The sequence below is a fragment of the Oncorhynchus nerka genome, linkage group LG10, assembly GCF_034236695.1.
Source record: "Oncorhynchus nerka isolate Pitt River linkage group LG10, Oner_Uvic_2.0, whole genome shotgun sequence".
Lineage (NCBI taxonomy): Eukaryota > Metazoa > Chordata > Actinopteri > Salmoniformes > Salmonidae > Oncorhynchus > Oncorhynchus nerka.
The window spans coordinates 5,849,462-5,864,461 of record NC_088405.1 but is presented as its reverse complement, the minus strand read 5'-3'; the positions used below and the strand labels follow the sequence as shown (position 1 = coordinate 5,864,461).

Here is a 15,000-nt window from a genome sequence, read left to right as displayed (position 1 = left end):
AAAGCCCAGACACAGTGATACAGTCCAGAGCAGACACAGTGATAAAGCCCAGAGCAGACACAGTGATAAAGCCCAGACACAGTGATAAAGCCCAGGACACAGTGATAAAGCCCAGACACAGTGATAAAGCCCAGGACACAGTGATAAAGCCCAGACACAGTGATAAAGCCCAGACACAGCGATAAAGCCCAGACACAGTGATAAAGCCCAGACACAGCGATAAAGCCCAGAGCAGACACAGTGATAAAGCCCAGAGCAGACACAGTGATAAAGCCCAGAGCAGACACAGTGATAAAGCCCAGACACAGTGATAAAGCCCAGAGCAGACACAGTGATAAAGCCCAGACACAGTGATAAAGCCCAGACACAGTGATAAAGCCCAGAGCAGACACAGTGATAAAGCCCAGAGCAGAGACAGTAATAAAGCCCAGACACAGTGATAAAGCCCAGACACAGTGATAAAGCCCAGACACAGTGATGAACCCCAGACACAGCGATAAAGCCCAGACACAGCGATAAAGCCCAGACACAGTGATAAAGCCCAGAACAGACACCAGTACCTGTTTGCCGTTGTGCGTGACAGAAGACAGAATGGTGCGGAGGGTCTTGAAGCCCATGGCGATGTCCAGGAGATGAGCAGCGAAGAAGAAGTTGTTGTAGTGACCCAGGATGGACATGGTCATATACCAAGCCAGGTACAGGAACGACTGCAGGGGTCAGGTAGAAGAAGAAGAAGAAGAAGAAGAAGAGGGAGAAGAAGAAGAAGAAGAAGAAGAAGAAGAAGAAGAAGAAGAAGACGAAGAAGAAGAAGAAGAAGAAGACGAAGAAGAAGAAGAAGAAGAAGACGAAGATGAAGAAGACGAAGAAGAGGAAGAAGAAGAGGAAGACGAAGAAGAAGAGGAAGACGAAGAAAAAGAAGAAGAAGACGAAGAAGAAGAGTTAGAAATAATGTCTGCTAAATGGCATATAAAATGTATTATTGTATATTAAATAAAAAGTTGAAGTTACTTAGCAGGATGAAATAAGTCTTACATTGTCTGTGAAGACGACTCCTAGTTTCCAGATCTGGTACTTGACATCAACAGAGTTTAATCTGTAACAGACCAGGGGAGACAAGAGAGAACACAACATCAACACGATTCATGTTGGGGTGTATTTGTCATCGATCAGGCCTCCTGCTGCCACCATCCTGTACAGTGATTGGTCTCCCCACCACCAGCTCCCTACCTGACTCTGTCTCCCACCACCAGCCCCCCTACCTGACTCTGTCTCCCCACCACCACCAGCCCCTACCTGACTTGTCTCCCCATCACCACCAGCCCCTACCTGACTCTGTCTCCCATCACCACCAGCCCCTACCTGACTTGTCTCCCCATCACCACCAGCCCCCCACCTGACTCTGTCTCCCCATCACCACCAGCCCCCTACCTGACTTGTCTCCCCCACCACCAGCTCCCTACCTGACTTGTCTCCCCACCACCAGCCACCTACCTGACTCTGTCTCCCACCACCAGCTCCCCTACCTGACTCTGTCTCCCCACCACCAGCTCCCTACCTGACTCTGTCTCCCACCACCAGCCCCCTACCTGACTCTCTGTCTCCCCATCACCACCAGCCCCCTACCTGACTCTGTCTCCCATCACCACCAGCCCCTACCTGACTCTGTCTCCCACCACCAGCTCCCTACCTGACTCTGTCTCCCCACCACCAGCCACCTACCTGACTCTGTCTCCCACCACCAGCTCCCTACCTGACTCTGTCTCCCCACCACCAGCTCCCTACCTGACTCTGTCTCCCCACCACCAGCCCCCTACCTGACTCTGTCTCCCATCACCACCAGCCCCCTACCTGACTGTCTCCCCATCACCACCAGCCCCCTACCTGACTCTGTCTCCCATCACCACCAGCCCCTACCTGACTCTGTCTCCCCACCCCCAGACTCACACTGTGGCTAACGAGCTCTCCCCACCCCCAGAGTCACACTGTGGCTAACGAGCCTCCCCAACCCCCAGAGTCACACTGTGGCTAACGAGCCTCCCCAACCCCCAGACTCACACTGCGGCTAACGAGCTCTCCCACCCCCAGACTCACACTGCGGCTAACGAGCTCTCCCCACCCCCAGACTCACACTGCGGCTAACGAGCTCTCTCCACCCCCCGACTCACACTGCGGCTAACGAGCTCTCCCCACCCCCAGACTCACACTGCGGCTAACGAGCCTCCCCACCCCCAGACTCACACTGCGGCTAACGAGCCTCTCCACCCCCAGTCTCACACTGCGGCAAGGAGCTCTCCCCACCCCAGACTCACACTGCTAACGAGCTCTCCCCACCCCCAGACTCACACTGCGGCTAACGAGCTCTCCCCACCCCAGACTCACACTGCGGCTAACGAGCTCTCTCCACCCCCAGACTCACACTGCGGCCAACGAGCCTCCCCCACCCCCAGACTCACACTGCGGCTAAGGAGCCTCTCCACCCCCAGACTCACACTGCGGCTAACGAGCTCTCCCCATCCCCAGACTCACACTGCGGCTAACGAGCTCTCCCCACCCCCAGACTCACACTGCGGCTAACGAGCTGTCCCCACCGCCAGACTCACACTGCGGCTAACGAGCTCTCCACACCCCCAGACTCACAATGCTAACGAGCTGTCCCCACCGCCAGACTCACACTGCGGCTAACGAGCTCTCCTCACCCCCAGACTCACACTGCGGCTAAGGAGCTCTCCCACCCCCAGACTCACACTGCGGCTAAGGAGCTCTCTCCACCCCCAGACTCACACTGCGGCTAACGAGCTCTCCCCATCCCCAGACTCACACTGCGGCTAACGAGCTCTCCCCACCCCCAGACTCACACTGCGGCTAACGAGCTGTCCCCACCGCCAGACTCACACTGCGGCTAACGAGCTCTCCACACCCCCAGACTCACAATGCTAACGAGCTGTCCCCACCGCCAGACTCACACTGCGGCTAACGAGCTCTCTCCACCCCCAGTCTCACACTGCGGCTAAGGAGCTCTCCCCACCCCCAGACTCACACTGCTAACGAGCTCTCCCACCCCCAGACTCACACTGCGGCTAACAGCTCTCCCCACCCCCAGACTCACACTGCGGCTAACGAGCTCTCTCCACCCCCAGACTCACACTGCGGCTAACGAGCTCTCCCCACCCCCAGACTCACACTGCGGCTAACGAGCTGTCCCCACCGCCAGACTCACACTGCTAACGAGCTCTCCCCACCCCCAGACTCACACTGCGGCTAACGAGCTGTCCCCACCGCCAGACTCACACTGCGGCTAACGAGCTCTCCCCACCCCCAGACTCACACTGCGGCTAACGAGCTCTCCCCACCCCCAGACTCACACTGCGGCAAACAAGCTCTCTCCACCCCCAGACTCACACTGCGGCTAACGAGCTCTCTCCACCCCCAGACTCACACTGCGGCTAACGAGCTCTCCCCACCCCCAGACTCACACTGCGGCAAACGAGCTCTCTCCACCCCCAGACTCACACTGCGGCTAACGAGCTCTCTCCACCCCCAGACTCACACTGCGGCTAACGAGCTCTCCCCACCCCCAGACTCACACTGCGGCTAACGAGCTCTCCCACCCCCAGACTCACACTGCGGCTAACGAGCTCTCCCCACCCCCAGACTCACACTGCGGCTAAGGAGCTCTCCCCACCCCCAGACTCACACTGCGCTAACGAGCCTCCCCACCCCCAGACTCACACTGCTAACGAGCTCTCCCCACCCCCAGACTCACACTGGGCTAACGAGCTCTCCCCACCCCAGACTCACACTGTGGCTAACGAGCTCTCCCACCCCCAGACTCACACTGTGGCTAACGAGCTCTCCCACCCCCAGACTCACACACTGCGGCTAACGAGCTCTCCCCATCCCCAGACTCACACTGCGGCTAACGAGCTCTCCCCACCCCCAGACTCACACTGCGGCTAACGAGCTCTCCCCACCCCCAGACTCACACTGCGGCTAACGAGCTCTCCCCACCCCCAGACTCACACTGCTAACGAGCTCCCCACCCCCAGACTCACACTGCGGCTAACGAGCTCTCCCCACCCCCAGACTCACACTGTGGCTAACGAGCCTCCCCACCCCCAGACTCACACTGTGGCTAACGAGGTTCTCTCTCCACCCCCAGACTCACACTGCGTTGAGCTCTCCCCACCCCCAGACTCACACTGTGGCTAACGAGCTCTCCCCATCCCCAGACTCACACTGCGGCTAACGAGCTCTCCCCACCCCCAAACTCACACTGCGGCTAACGAGCTCTCCACACCCCAGACTCACACTGCGGCTAACGAGCTCTCCCCACCCCCAGACTCACACTGTGGCTAACGAGCTCTCCCCACCCCCAGACTCACACTGTGGCTAACGAGCTTCCACCCCCAGACTCACACTGCGGCTAACGAGCTCTCCCCACCCCCAGACTCACACTGTGGCTAACGAGCTCTCCCCATCCCCAGACTCACACTGCGGCTAACGAGCTCTCCCCACCCCCAAACTCACACTGCGGCTAACGAGCTCTCCACACCCCCAGACTCACACTGCGGCTAACGAGCTCTCCCACCCCCAGACTCACACTGCGGCAACGAGCTCTCCCCACCCCCAGACTCACACTGTGGCTAACGAGCTCTCTCCACCCCCAGACTCACACTGCGGCTAACGAGCTCTCCCCACCCCCAGACTCACACTGTGGCTAACGAGCTCTCCCCATCCCCAGACTCACACTGCGGCTAACGAGCTCTCCCCACCCCCAAACTCACACTGCGGCTAACGAGCTCTCCACACCCCCAGACTCACACTGCGGCTAACGAGCTCTCCCCACCCCCAGACTCACACTGCGGCTAACGAGCTGTCTTTCTTGGGTTTCTTCTTCTCGTGGGCGTCACTGAAGTCCAGAGCAGCCTTGTCCATACCCAGCAGCTCACTGATGCGGTCATGGCCGTAGAACTCTCCATACTTATCCATCACCTGCAGGGGGAACCACACAGCTTTACTTCTAATATATTCTAAACAGCTTCTAAACAGGTCCTAAATGTGTTGTAAACTGGTTCTAAACAACTTCTAAACAGGTTCTAAACAGGTCCTAAATGTGTTGTAAACTGGTTCTAAACAGCTTCTAAACAGGTTCTAAATGTGTTGTAAACTGGTTCTAAACAGCTTCTAAACAGGTTCTAAACAGGTTCTAAATGTGTTGTAAACTGGTTCTAAACAGGTTCTAAACAGGTTCTAAACAGGTTCTAAAGTGGTTCTAAATATGTTGTAAACTGGTTCTAAACAGGTTCTAAATGTGTTGTAAACTGGTTCTAAACAGGTTCTAAACAGGTTCTAAATGTGTTGTAAACTGGTACTAAACAGGTTCTAAACAGGTTCTAAACAGGTTCTAAATGTGTTGTAAACTGGTTCTAAACAGGTTCTAAACAGGTTCTAAACTGGTTATAAATATGTTGTTAACTGGTTCTAAACAGGTTCTAAATATGTTGTAAACTGGTTCTAAACAGGTTCTAAAGTGGTTCTAAACAGGTTCTAAATGTGTTGTAAACTGGTACTAAACAGGTTCTAAACAGGTTCTAAACAGGTTCTAAACTGGTTATAAATATGTTGTTAACTGGTTCTAAACAGGTTCTAAATATGTTCTAAACTGGTTCTAAACAGGTTCTAAAGTGGTTCTAAACAGGTTCTAAATGTGTTGTAAACTGGTACTAAACAGGTTCTAAATATGTTGTAAACTGGTTCTAAACAGGTTCTAAAGTGGTTCTAAACAGGTTCTACACTGGTTCTAAATATGTTGTAAACTGGTTCTAAATATGTTGTTAACTGGTTCTAAACAGGTTCTAAATATGTTGTTAACTGGTTCTAAACAGGTTCTAAACAGGTTCTAAACAGGTTCTAAACTGGTTATAAATATGTTGTTAACTGGTTCTAAACAGGTTCTAAAGTGGTTCTAAACAGGTTCTAAATATGTTGTAAACAGGTTCTAAACAGGTTCTAAATATGTTGTAAACTGGTTCTAAACAGGTTCTAAATATGTTGTTAACTGGTTCTAAACAGGTTCTAAAGTGGTTCTAAACAGGTTCTAAACTGGTTCTAAATATGTTGTAAACTGGTTCTAAACAGGTCACTGATGTGAAGATAAATGAATATATATCACTTCAGTGAATATGAATTCAGACCTACCTTCCTCTTCACAAACTTATCCCAGTAGTTGTTAGGAAACGATCTGAAAATCAAAACCAAAGTACATTACATTACTAATCCACATGGTCAGTCTATACAGAGTACATTACATTACTAATCCACATGCTCAGTCTATACAGAGTACATTACATTACTAATCCACATGGTCAGTCTATACAGAGTACATTACATTACTAATCCACATGGTCAGTCTATACAGAGTACATTACATTACATTACTAATCCACATGGTCAGTCTATACAGAGTACATTACATTACATTAAATCCAGTCTATACAGAGTACATTACATTACTAATCCACATGGTCAGTCTATACAGAGTACATTACATTACATTACTAATCCACATGGTCAGTCTATACAGAGTACATTACATTACATTACTAATCCACATGGTCAGTCTATACAGAGTACATTACATTACATTACTAATCCACATGGTCAGTCTATACAGAGTACATTACATTACTAATCCACATGGTCAGTCTATACAGAGTACATTACATTACTAATCCACATGGTCAGTCTATACAGAGTACATTACATTACTAATCCACATGGTCAGTCGATACAGAGTACATTACATTACTAATCCACATGGTCAGTCGATACAGAGTACATTACATTACTAATCCACATGGTCAGTCTATACAGAGTACATTACATTACTAATCCACATGGTCAGTCTATACAGAGTACATTACATTACTAATCCACATGGTCAGTCTATACAGAGTACATTACATTACTAATCCACATGGTCAGTCTATACAGAGTACATTACATTACTAATCCACATGCTCAGTCTATACAGAGTTACATTACATTACTAATCCACATGGTCAGTCTATACAGAGTACATTACATTACTAATACCACATGGTCAGTCTATACAGAGTACATTACATTACTAATCCACATGGTCAGTCTATACAGAGTACATTACATTACTAATCCATGGTCAGTCTATACAGAGTACATTACATTACATTAAATCCACATGGTCAGTCTATACAGAGTACATTACATTACATTACTAATCCACATGGTCAGTCTATACAGAGTACATTACATTACTAATCCACATGGTCAGTCTATACAGAGTACATTACATTACTAATCCACATGGTCAGTCTATACAGAGTACATTACATTACATTACTAATCCACATGGTCAGTCTATACAGAGTACATTACATTACTAATCCACATGGTCAGTCGATACAGAGTACATTACATTACTAAATCCACATGGTCAGTCTATACAGAGTACATTACATTACATTACTAATCCACATGGTCAGTCTATACAGAGTACATTACATTACTAATCCACATGGTCAGTCTATACAGAGTACATTACATTACTAATCCACATGGTCAGTCTATACAGAGTACATTACATTACATTACTAATCCACATGGTCAGTCTATACAGAGTACAGAGTTACATTACTAATCCACATGGTCAGTCTATACAGAGTACATTACATTACATTATCCACATGGTCAGTCTATACAGAGTACATTACATTACTAATCCACATGGTCAGTCTATACAGTGTACATTACATTACTAATCCACATGGTTAGTCGATACAGAGTACATTACATTACATTACTAATCCACATGGTCAGTCTATACAGAGTACATTACATTACTAATCCACATGGTCAGTCTATCAGAGTATACAGAGTACATTACATTACATTACTAATCCACATGGTCAGTCTATACAGAGTACATTACATTACTAATCCATGGTCAGTCTATACAGAGTACATTACATTACTAATCCATGGTCAGTCTATACAGAGTACATTACATTACATTACTAATCCATGGTCAGTCTATACAGAGTACATTACATTACTAATCCACATGCTCAGTCTATACAGAGTACATTACATTACTAATCCACATGGTCAGTCTATACAGAGTACATTACATTACTAATCCACATGGTCAGTCTATACAGAGTTACATTACATTACTAATCCACATGGTCAGTCTATACAGAGTACATTACATTACTAATCCATGGTCAGTCTAATACATTACAGTCTAATCCACATGAGTCATACAGAGTACATTACATTACTAATCCACATGGTCAGTCTATACAGAGTACATTACATTACTAATCCACATGGTCAGTCTATACAGAGTACATTACATTACTAATCCACATGGTCAGTCTATACAGAGTACATTACATTACATTACTAATCCACATGGTCAGTCTATACAGAGTACATTACATTACTAATCCACATGGTCAGTCTATACAGAGTACATTACATTACTAATCCACATGGTCAGTCTATACAGAGTACATTACATTACTAATCCACATGGTCAGTCTATACAGAGTACATTACATTACTAATCCACATGGTCAGTCTATACAGAGTACATTACATTACATTACTAATCCACATGGTCAGTCGATACAGAGTACATTACATTACTAATCCACATGGTCAGTCTATACAGAGTACATTACATTACTAATCCACATGGTCAGTCTATACAGAGTACATTACATTACTAATCCACATGGTCAGTCTATACAGCGTACATACATTACTAATCCATTCAGTCATTATACAGAGTACATTACCATTACTAATCCACATGGTCAGTCTATACAGAGTACATTACATTACTAATCCACATGGTCAGTCGATACAGAGTACATTACATTACTAATCCACATGGTCAGTCTATACAGAGTACATTACTAATCCACATGGTCAGTCTATACAGAGTACATTACATTACTAATCCACATGGTCAGTCTATACAGAGTACATTACATTACTAATCCACATGGTCAGTCTATACAGAGTACATTACATTACATTAATCCACATGGTCAGTCTATACAGAGTACATTACATTACATTACTAATCCACATGGTCAGTCTATACAGAGTACATTACATTACTAATCCACATGGTCAGTCTATACAGAGTACATTACATTACATTATCCACATGGTCAGTCTATACAGAGTACATTACATTACATTACTAATCCACATGGTCAGTCTATACAGAGTACATTACATTACTAATCCACATGGTCAGTCTATACAGTACATTACATTACTAATCCACATGGTCAGTCGATACATACATTACATTACTAATCCACATGGTCAGTCTATACAGAGTACATTACATTACTAATCCACATGGTCAGTCTATACAGAGTACATTACATTACATTACTAATCCACATGGTCAGTCTATACAGAGTACATTACATTACATTACTAATCCACATGGTCAGTCGATACAGAGTACATTACATTTACTATAATCCACATGGTCAGTCTATACAGAGTACATTACATTACATTACTAATCCACATGGTCAGTCTATACAGAGTACATTACATTACTAATCCACATGGTCAGTCTATACAGAGTACATTACATTACATTATTAATCCACATGGTCAGTCTATACAGAGTACATTACATTACATTACTAATCCACATGGTCAGTCTATACAGAGTACATTACATTACTAATCCACATGGTCAGTCTATACAGAGTACATTACATTACTAATCCACATGGTCAGTCGATACAGAGTACATTACATTACCAATCCACATGGTCAGTCGATACAGAGTACATTACATTACTAATCCACATGCTCAGTCTATACAGAGTACATTACATTACTAATCCACATGGTCAGTCTATACAGAGTACATTACATTACTAATCCACATGGTCAGTCTATACAGAGTACATTACATTACTAATCCACATGGTCAGTCTATACAGAGTACATTACATTACATTACTAATCCACATGGTCAGTCTATACAGAGTACATTACATTACATTACTAATCCACATGGTCAGTCTATACAGAGTACATTACATTACTAATCCACATGGTCAGTCTATACAGAGTACATTACATTACATTACTAATCCACATGGTCAGTCTATACAGAGTACATTACATTACTAATCCACATGGTCAGTCTATACAGAGTACATTACATTACTAATCCACATGGTCAGTCTATACAGAGTACATTACATTACTAATCCACATGGTCAGTCTATACAGGTGCAATTAGTACATTACATTACATTACTAATCCACATGGTCAGTCTATACAGAGTACATTACATTACTAATCCACATGGTCAGTCTATACAGAGTACATTACATTACATTAAATCCACATGGTCAGTCTATACAGAGTACATTACATTACTAATCCACATGGTCAGTCTATACAGAGTACATTACATTACTAAATCCACATGGTCAGTCTATACAGAGTACATTACATTACTAATCCACATGGTCAGTCTATACAGAGTACATTACATTACTAATCCACATGGTCAGTCTATACAGAGTACATTACATTACTAATCCACATGGTCAGTCTATACAGAGTACATTACATTACTAATCCATGGTCAGTCTATACAGAGTACATTACATTACTAATCCACATGCTCAGTCTATACAGAGTACATTACATTACTATCCACATGGTCAGTCTATACAGACTACATTACATTACTAATCCACATGGTCAGTCTATACAGTGTACATTACATTACTAATCCACATGGTCAGTCTATACAGAGTACATTACATTACATTACTAATCCACATGGTCAGTCTATACAGAGTACATTACATTACATTACTAATCCACATGGTCAGTCGATACAGAGTACATTACATTACATTACTAATCCACATGGTCAGTCTATACAGTGTACATTACATTACTAATCCACATGGTTAGTCGATACAGAGTACATTACATTACATTACTAATCCACATGGTCAGTCTATACAGAGTACATTACATTACATTACTAATCCACATGGTCAGTCTATACAGAGTACATTACATTACTAATCCACATGGTCAGTCTATACAGAGTACATTACATTACATTACTAATCCACATGGTCAGTCGATACAGAGTACATTACATTACTAATCCACATGGTCAGTCTATACAGAGTACATTACATTACTAATCCACATGGTCAGTCTATACAGAGTACATTACATTACTAATCCACATGGTCAGTCTATACAGAGTACATTACATTACTAATCCACATGGTCAGTCTATACAGAGTACATTACATTACTAATCCACATGGTCAGTCTATACAGAGTACATTACATTACTAATCCACATGGTCAGTCTATACAGAGTACATTACATTACATTACTAATCCACATGGTCAGTCTATACAGAGTACATTACATTACATTACTAATCCACATGGTCAGTCTATACAGAGTACATTACATTACTAATCCACATGGTCAGTCTATACAGAGTACATTACATTACATTACTAATCCACATGGTCAGTCTATACAGAGTACATTACATTACTAATCCACATGGTCAGTTGATACAGAGTACATTACATTACATTACTAATCCACATGGTCAGTCTATACAGAGTACATTACATTTAATCATTGGTAAGAGCGACATTACAAATGGTCAGCTATACAGAGTACATTACATTACTAATCCACATGGTCAGTCTATACAGATACATTACATTACTAATCCACATGGTCAGTCTATACAGAGTACATTACATTACATTACTAATCCACATGGTCAGTCTATACAGAGTACATTACATTACATTACTAATCCACATGGTCAGTCTATAATCAGAGTACATTACATTACTAATCCACATGGTCAGTCTATACAGAGTACATTACATTACTAATCCACATGGTCAGTCAATACAGAGTACATTACATTACTAATCCACATGGTCAGTCTATACAGAGTACATTACATTACTAATCCCCTTGGTCAGTCGATACAGAGTACATTACATTATTAATCCACATGGTCAGTCTATAAAGAGTACATTACATTACTAATCCACATGGTCAGTCTATACAGAGTACATTACATAATCCATGGTCAGTCTATACAGAGTACATTACATTACTAATCCACATGGTCAGTCTATACAGAGTACATTACATTACTAATCCACATGGTCAGTCTATACAGAGTACATTACATTACTAATCCACATGGTCAGTCTATACAGAGAACATTACATTACTAATCCACATGGTCAGTCGATACAGAGTACATTACATTCAGTCTATACAGAGTAATTACCTAATCCACATGGTCAGTCTATACAGAGTACATTACATTACTAATCCACATGGTCAGTCTATACAGAGTACATTACATTACTAATCCACATGGTCAGTCGATACAGAGTACATTACATTACTAATCCACATGGTCAGTCTATACAGAGTACATTACATTACTAATCCACATGGTCAGTCTATACAGAGTACATTACATTACTAATCCACATGGTCAGTCTATACAGAGTACATTACATTACTAATCCACATGGTCAGTCTATACAGAGTACATTACATTACTAATCCACATGCTCAGTCTATACAGAGTACATTACATTACATTACTAATCCACATGGTCAGTCTATACAGAGTACATTACATTACTAATCCACATGGTCAGTCTATACAGAGTACATTACATTACTAATCCATGGTCAGTCTATACAGAGTACATTACATTACTAATCCACATGGTCAGTCTATACAGAGTACATTACATTACTAATCCACATGGTCAGAGTACATTACATTACTAATCCACATGGTCAGTCTATACAGAGTACATTACATTACTAATCCACATGGTCAGTCTATACAGAGTACATTACATTACTAATCCACATGGTCAGTCTATACAGAGTACATTACATTACTAATCCACATGGTCAGTCTATACAGAGTACATTACATTACTAATCCACATGGTCAGTTGATACAGAGTACATTACATTAATAATCCACATGGTCAGTCTATACAGAGTACATTACATTACATTACTAATCCACATGGTCAGTTGATAAAGAGTACATTACATTACTAATCCACATGGTCAGTCTATACAGAGTACATTACATTACATTACTAATCCACATGGTCAGTCAATACAGAGTACATTACATTACATTACTAATCCACATGGTCAGTCTATACAGAGTACATTACATTACTAATCCACATGGTCAGTCTATACAGAGTACATTACATTACTAATCCACATGGTCAGTCTATACAGAGTACATTACATTACATTACTAATCCACATGGTCAGTCTATACAGAGTACATTACATTACATTACTAATCCACATGGTCAGTCTATACAGAGTACATTACATTACATTACTAATCCACATGGTCAGTCTATACAGAGTACATTACATTACTAATCCACATGGTCAGTCTATACAGAGTACATTACATTACATTACTAATCCACATGGTCAGTCTATACAGAGTACATTACATTACATTACTAATCCACATGGTCAGTCTATACAGAGTACATTACATTACTAATCCACATGGTCAGTCTATACAGAGTACATTACATTACTAATCCACATGGTCAGTCTATACAGAGTACATTACATTACTAATCCACATGGTCAGTCTATACAGAGTACATTACATTACTAATCCACATGGTCAGTCTATACAGAGTACATTACATTACATTACTAATCCACATGGTCAGTCTATACAGAGTACATTACATTACTAATCCACATGGTCAGTCTATACAGAGTACATTACATTACATTACTAATCCACATGGTCAGTCTATACAGAGTACATTACATTACTAATCCACATGGTCAGTCTATACAGAGTACATTACATTACTAATCCACATGGTCAGTCTATACAGAGTACATTACATTACTAATCCACATGGTCAGTCTATACAGAGTACATTACATTACATTACTAATCCACATGGTCAGTCTATACAGAGTACATTACATTACATTACTAATCCACATGGTCAGTCTATACAGAGTACATTACATTACTAATCCACATGGTCAGTCTATACAGAGTACATTACATTACTAATCCACATGGTCAGTCTATACAGAGTACATTACATTACTAATCCACATGGTCAGTCTATACAGAGTACATTACATTACTAATCCACATGGTCAGTCTATACAGAGTACATTACATTACTAATCCACATGGTCAGTCTATACAGAGTACATTACATTACATTACTAATCCACATGGTCAGTCTATACAGAGTACATTACATTACTAATCCACATGGTCAGTTGATACAGAGTACATTACATTACTAATCCACATGGTCCAGTTACATTAATCCATGCTCAGTCTTAGAGTACTATACAGAGAGTACATTACATTACTAATCCACATGGTCAGTCTATACAGAGTACATTACATTGCATTACTAATCCACATGGTCAGTCTATACAGAGTACATTACATTACTAATCCACATGGTCAGTCTATACAGAGTACATTACATTACTAATCCACATGGTCAGTCTATACAGAGTACATTACATTACATTACTAATCCACATGGTCAGTCTGATACAGAGTACATTACATTACTAATCCACATGGTCAGTCTATACAGAGTACATTACATTACTAATCCACAATGGTCACCACAGAGTACATTACTAATCCACATGGTCAGTCTATACAGAGTACATTACATTACTAATCCACATGGTCAGTCTATACAGAGTACATTACATTACATTACTAATCCACATGGTCAGTCGATACAGAGTACATTACATTACTAATCCACATGGTCAGTCTATACAGAGTACATTACATTACTAATCCACATGCTCAGTCTAT

At 42.5% G+C, this 15,000-nt stretch overlaps 1 pseudogene; it reads right to left on the bottom strand.

The window, feature by feature from the left end:
- The window catches only part of LOC135573610 (ryanodine receptor 2-like), a 51,952-nt pseudogene that overhangs the window by 4,061 nt on the left and 32,891 nt on the right, over positions 1 to 15,000 (bottom strand).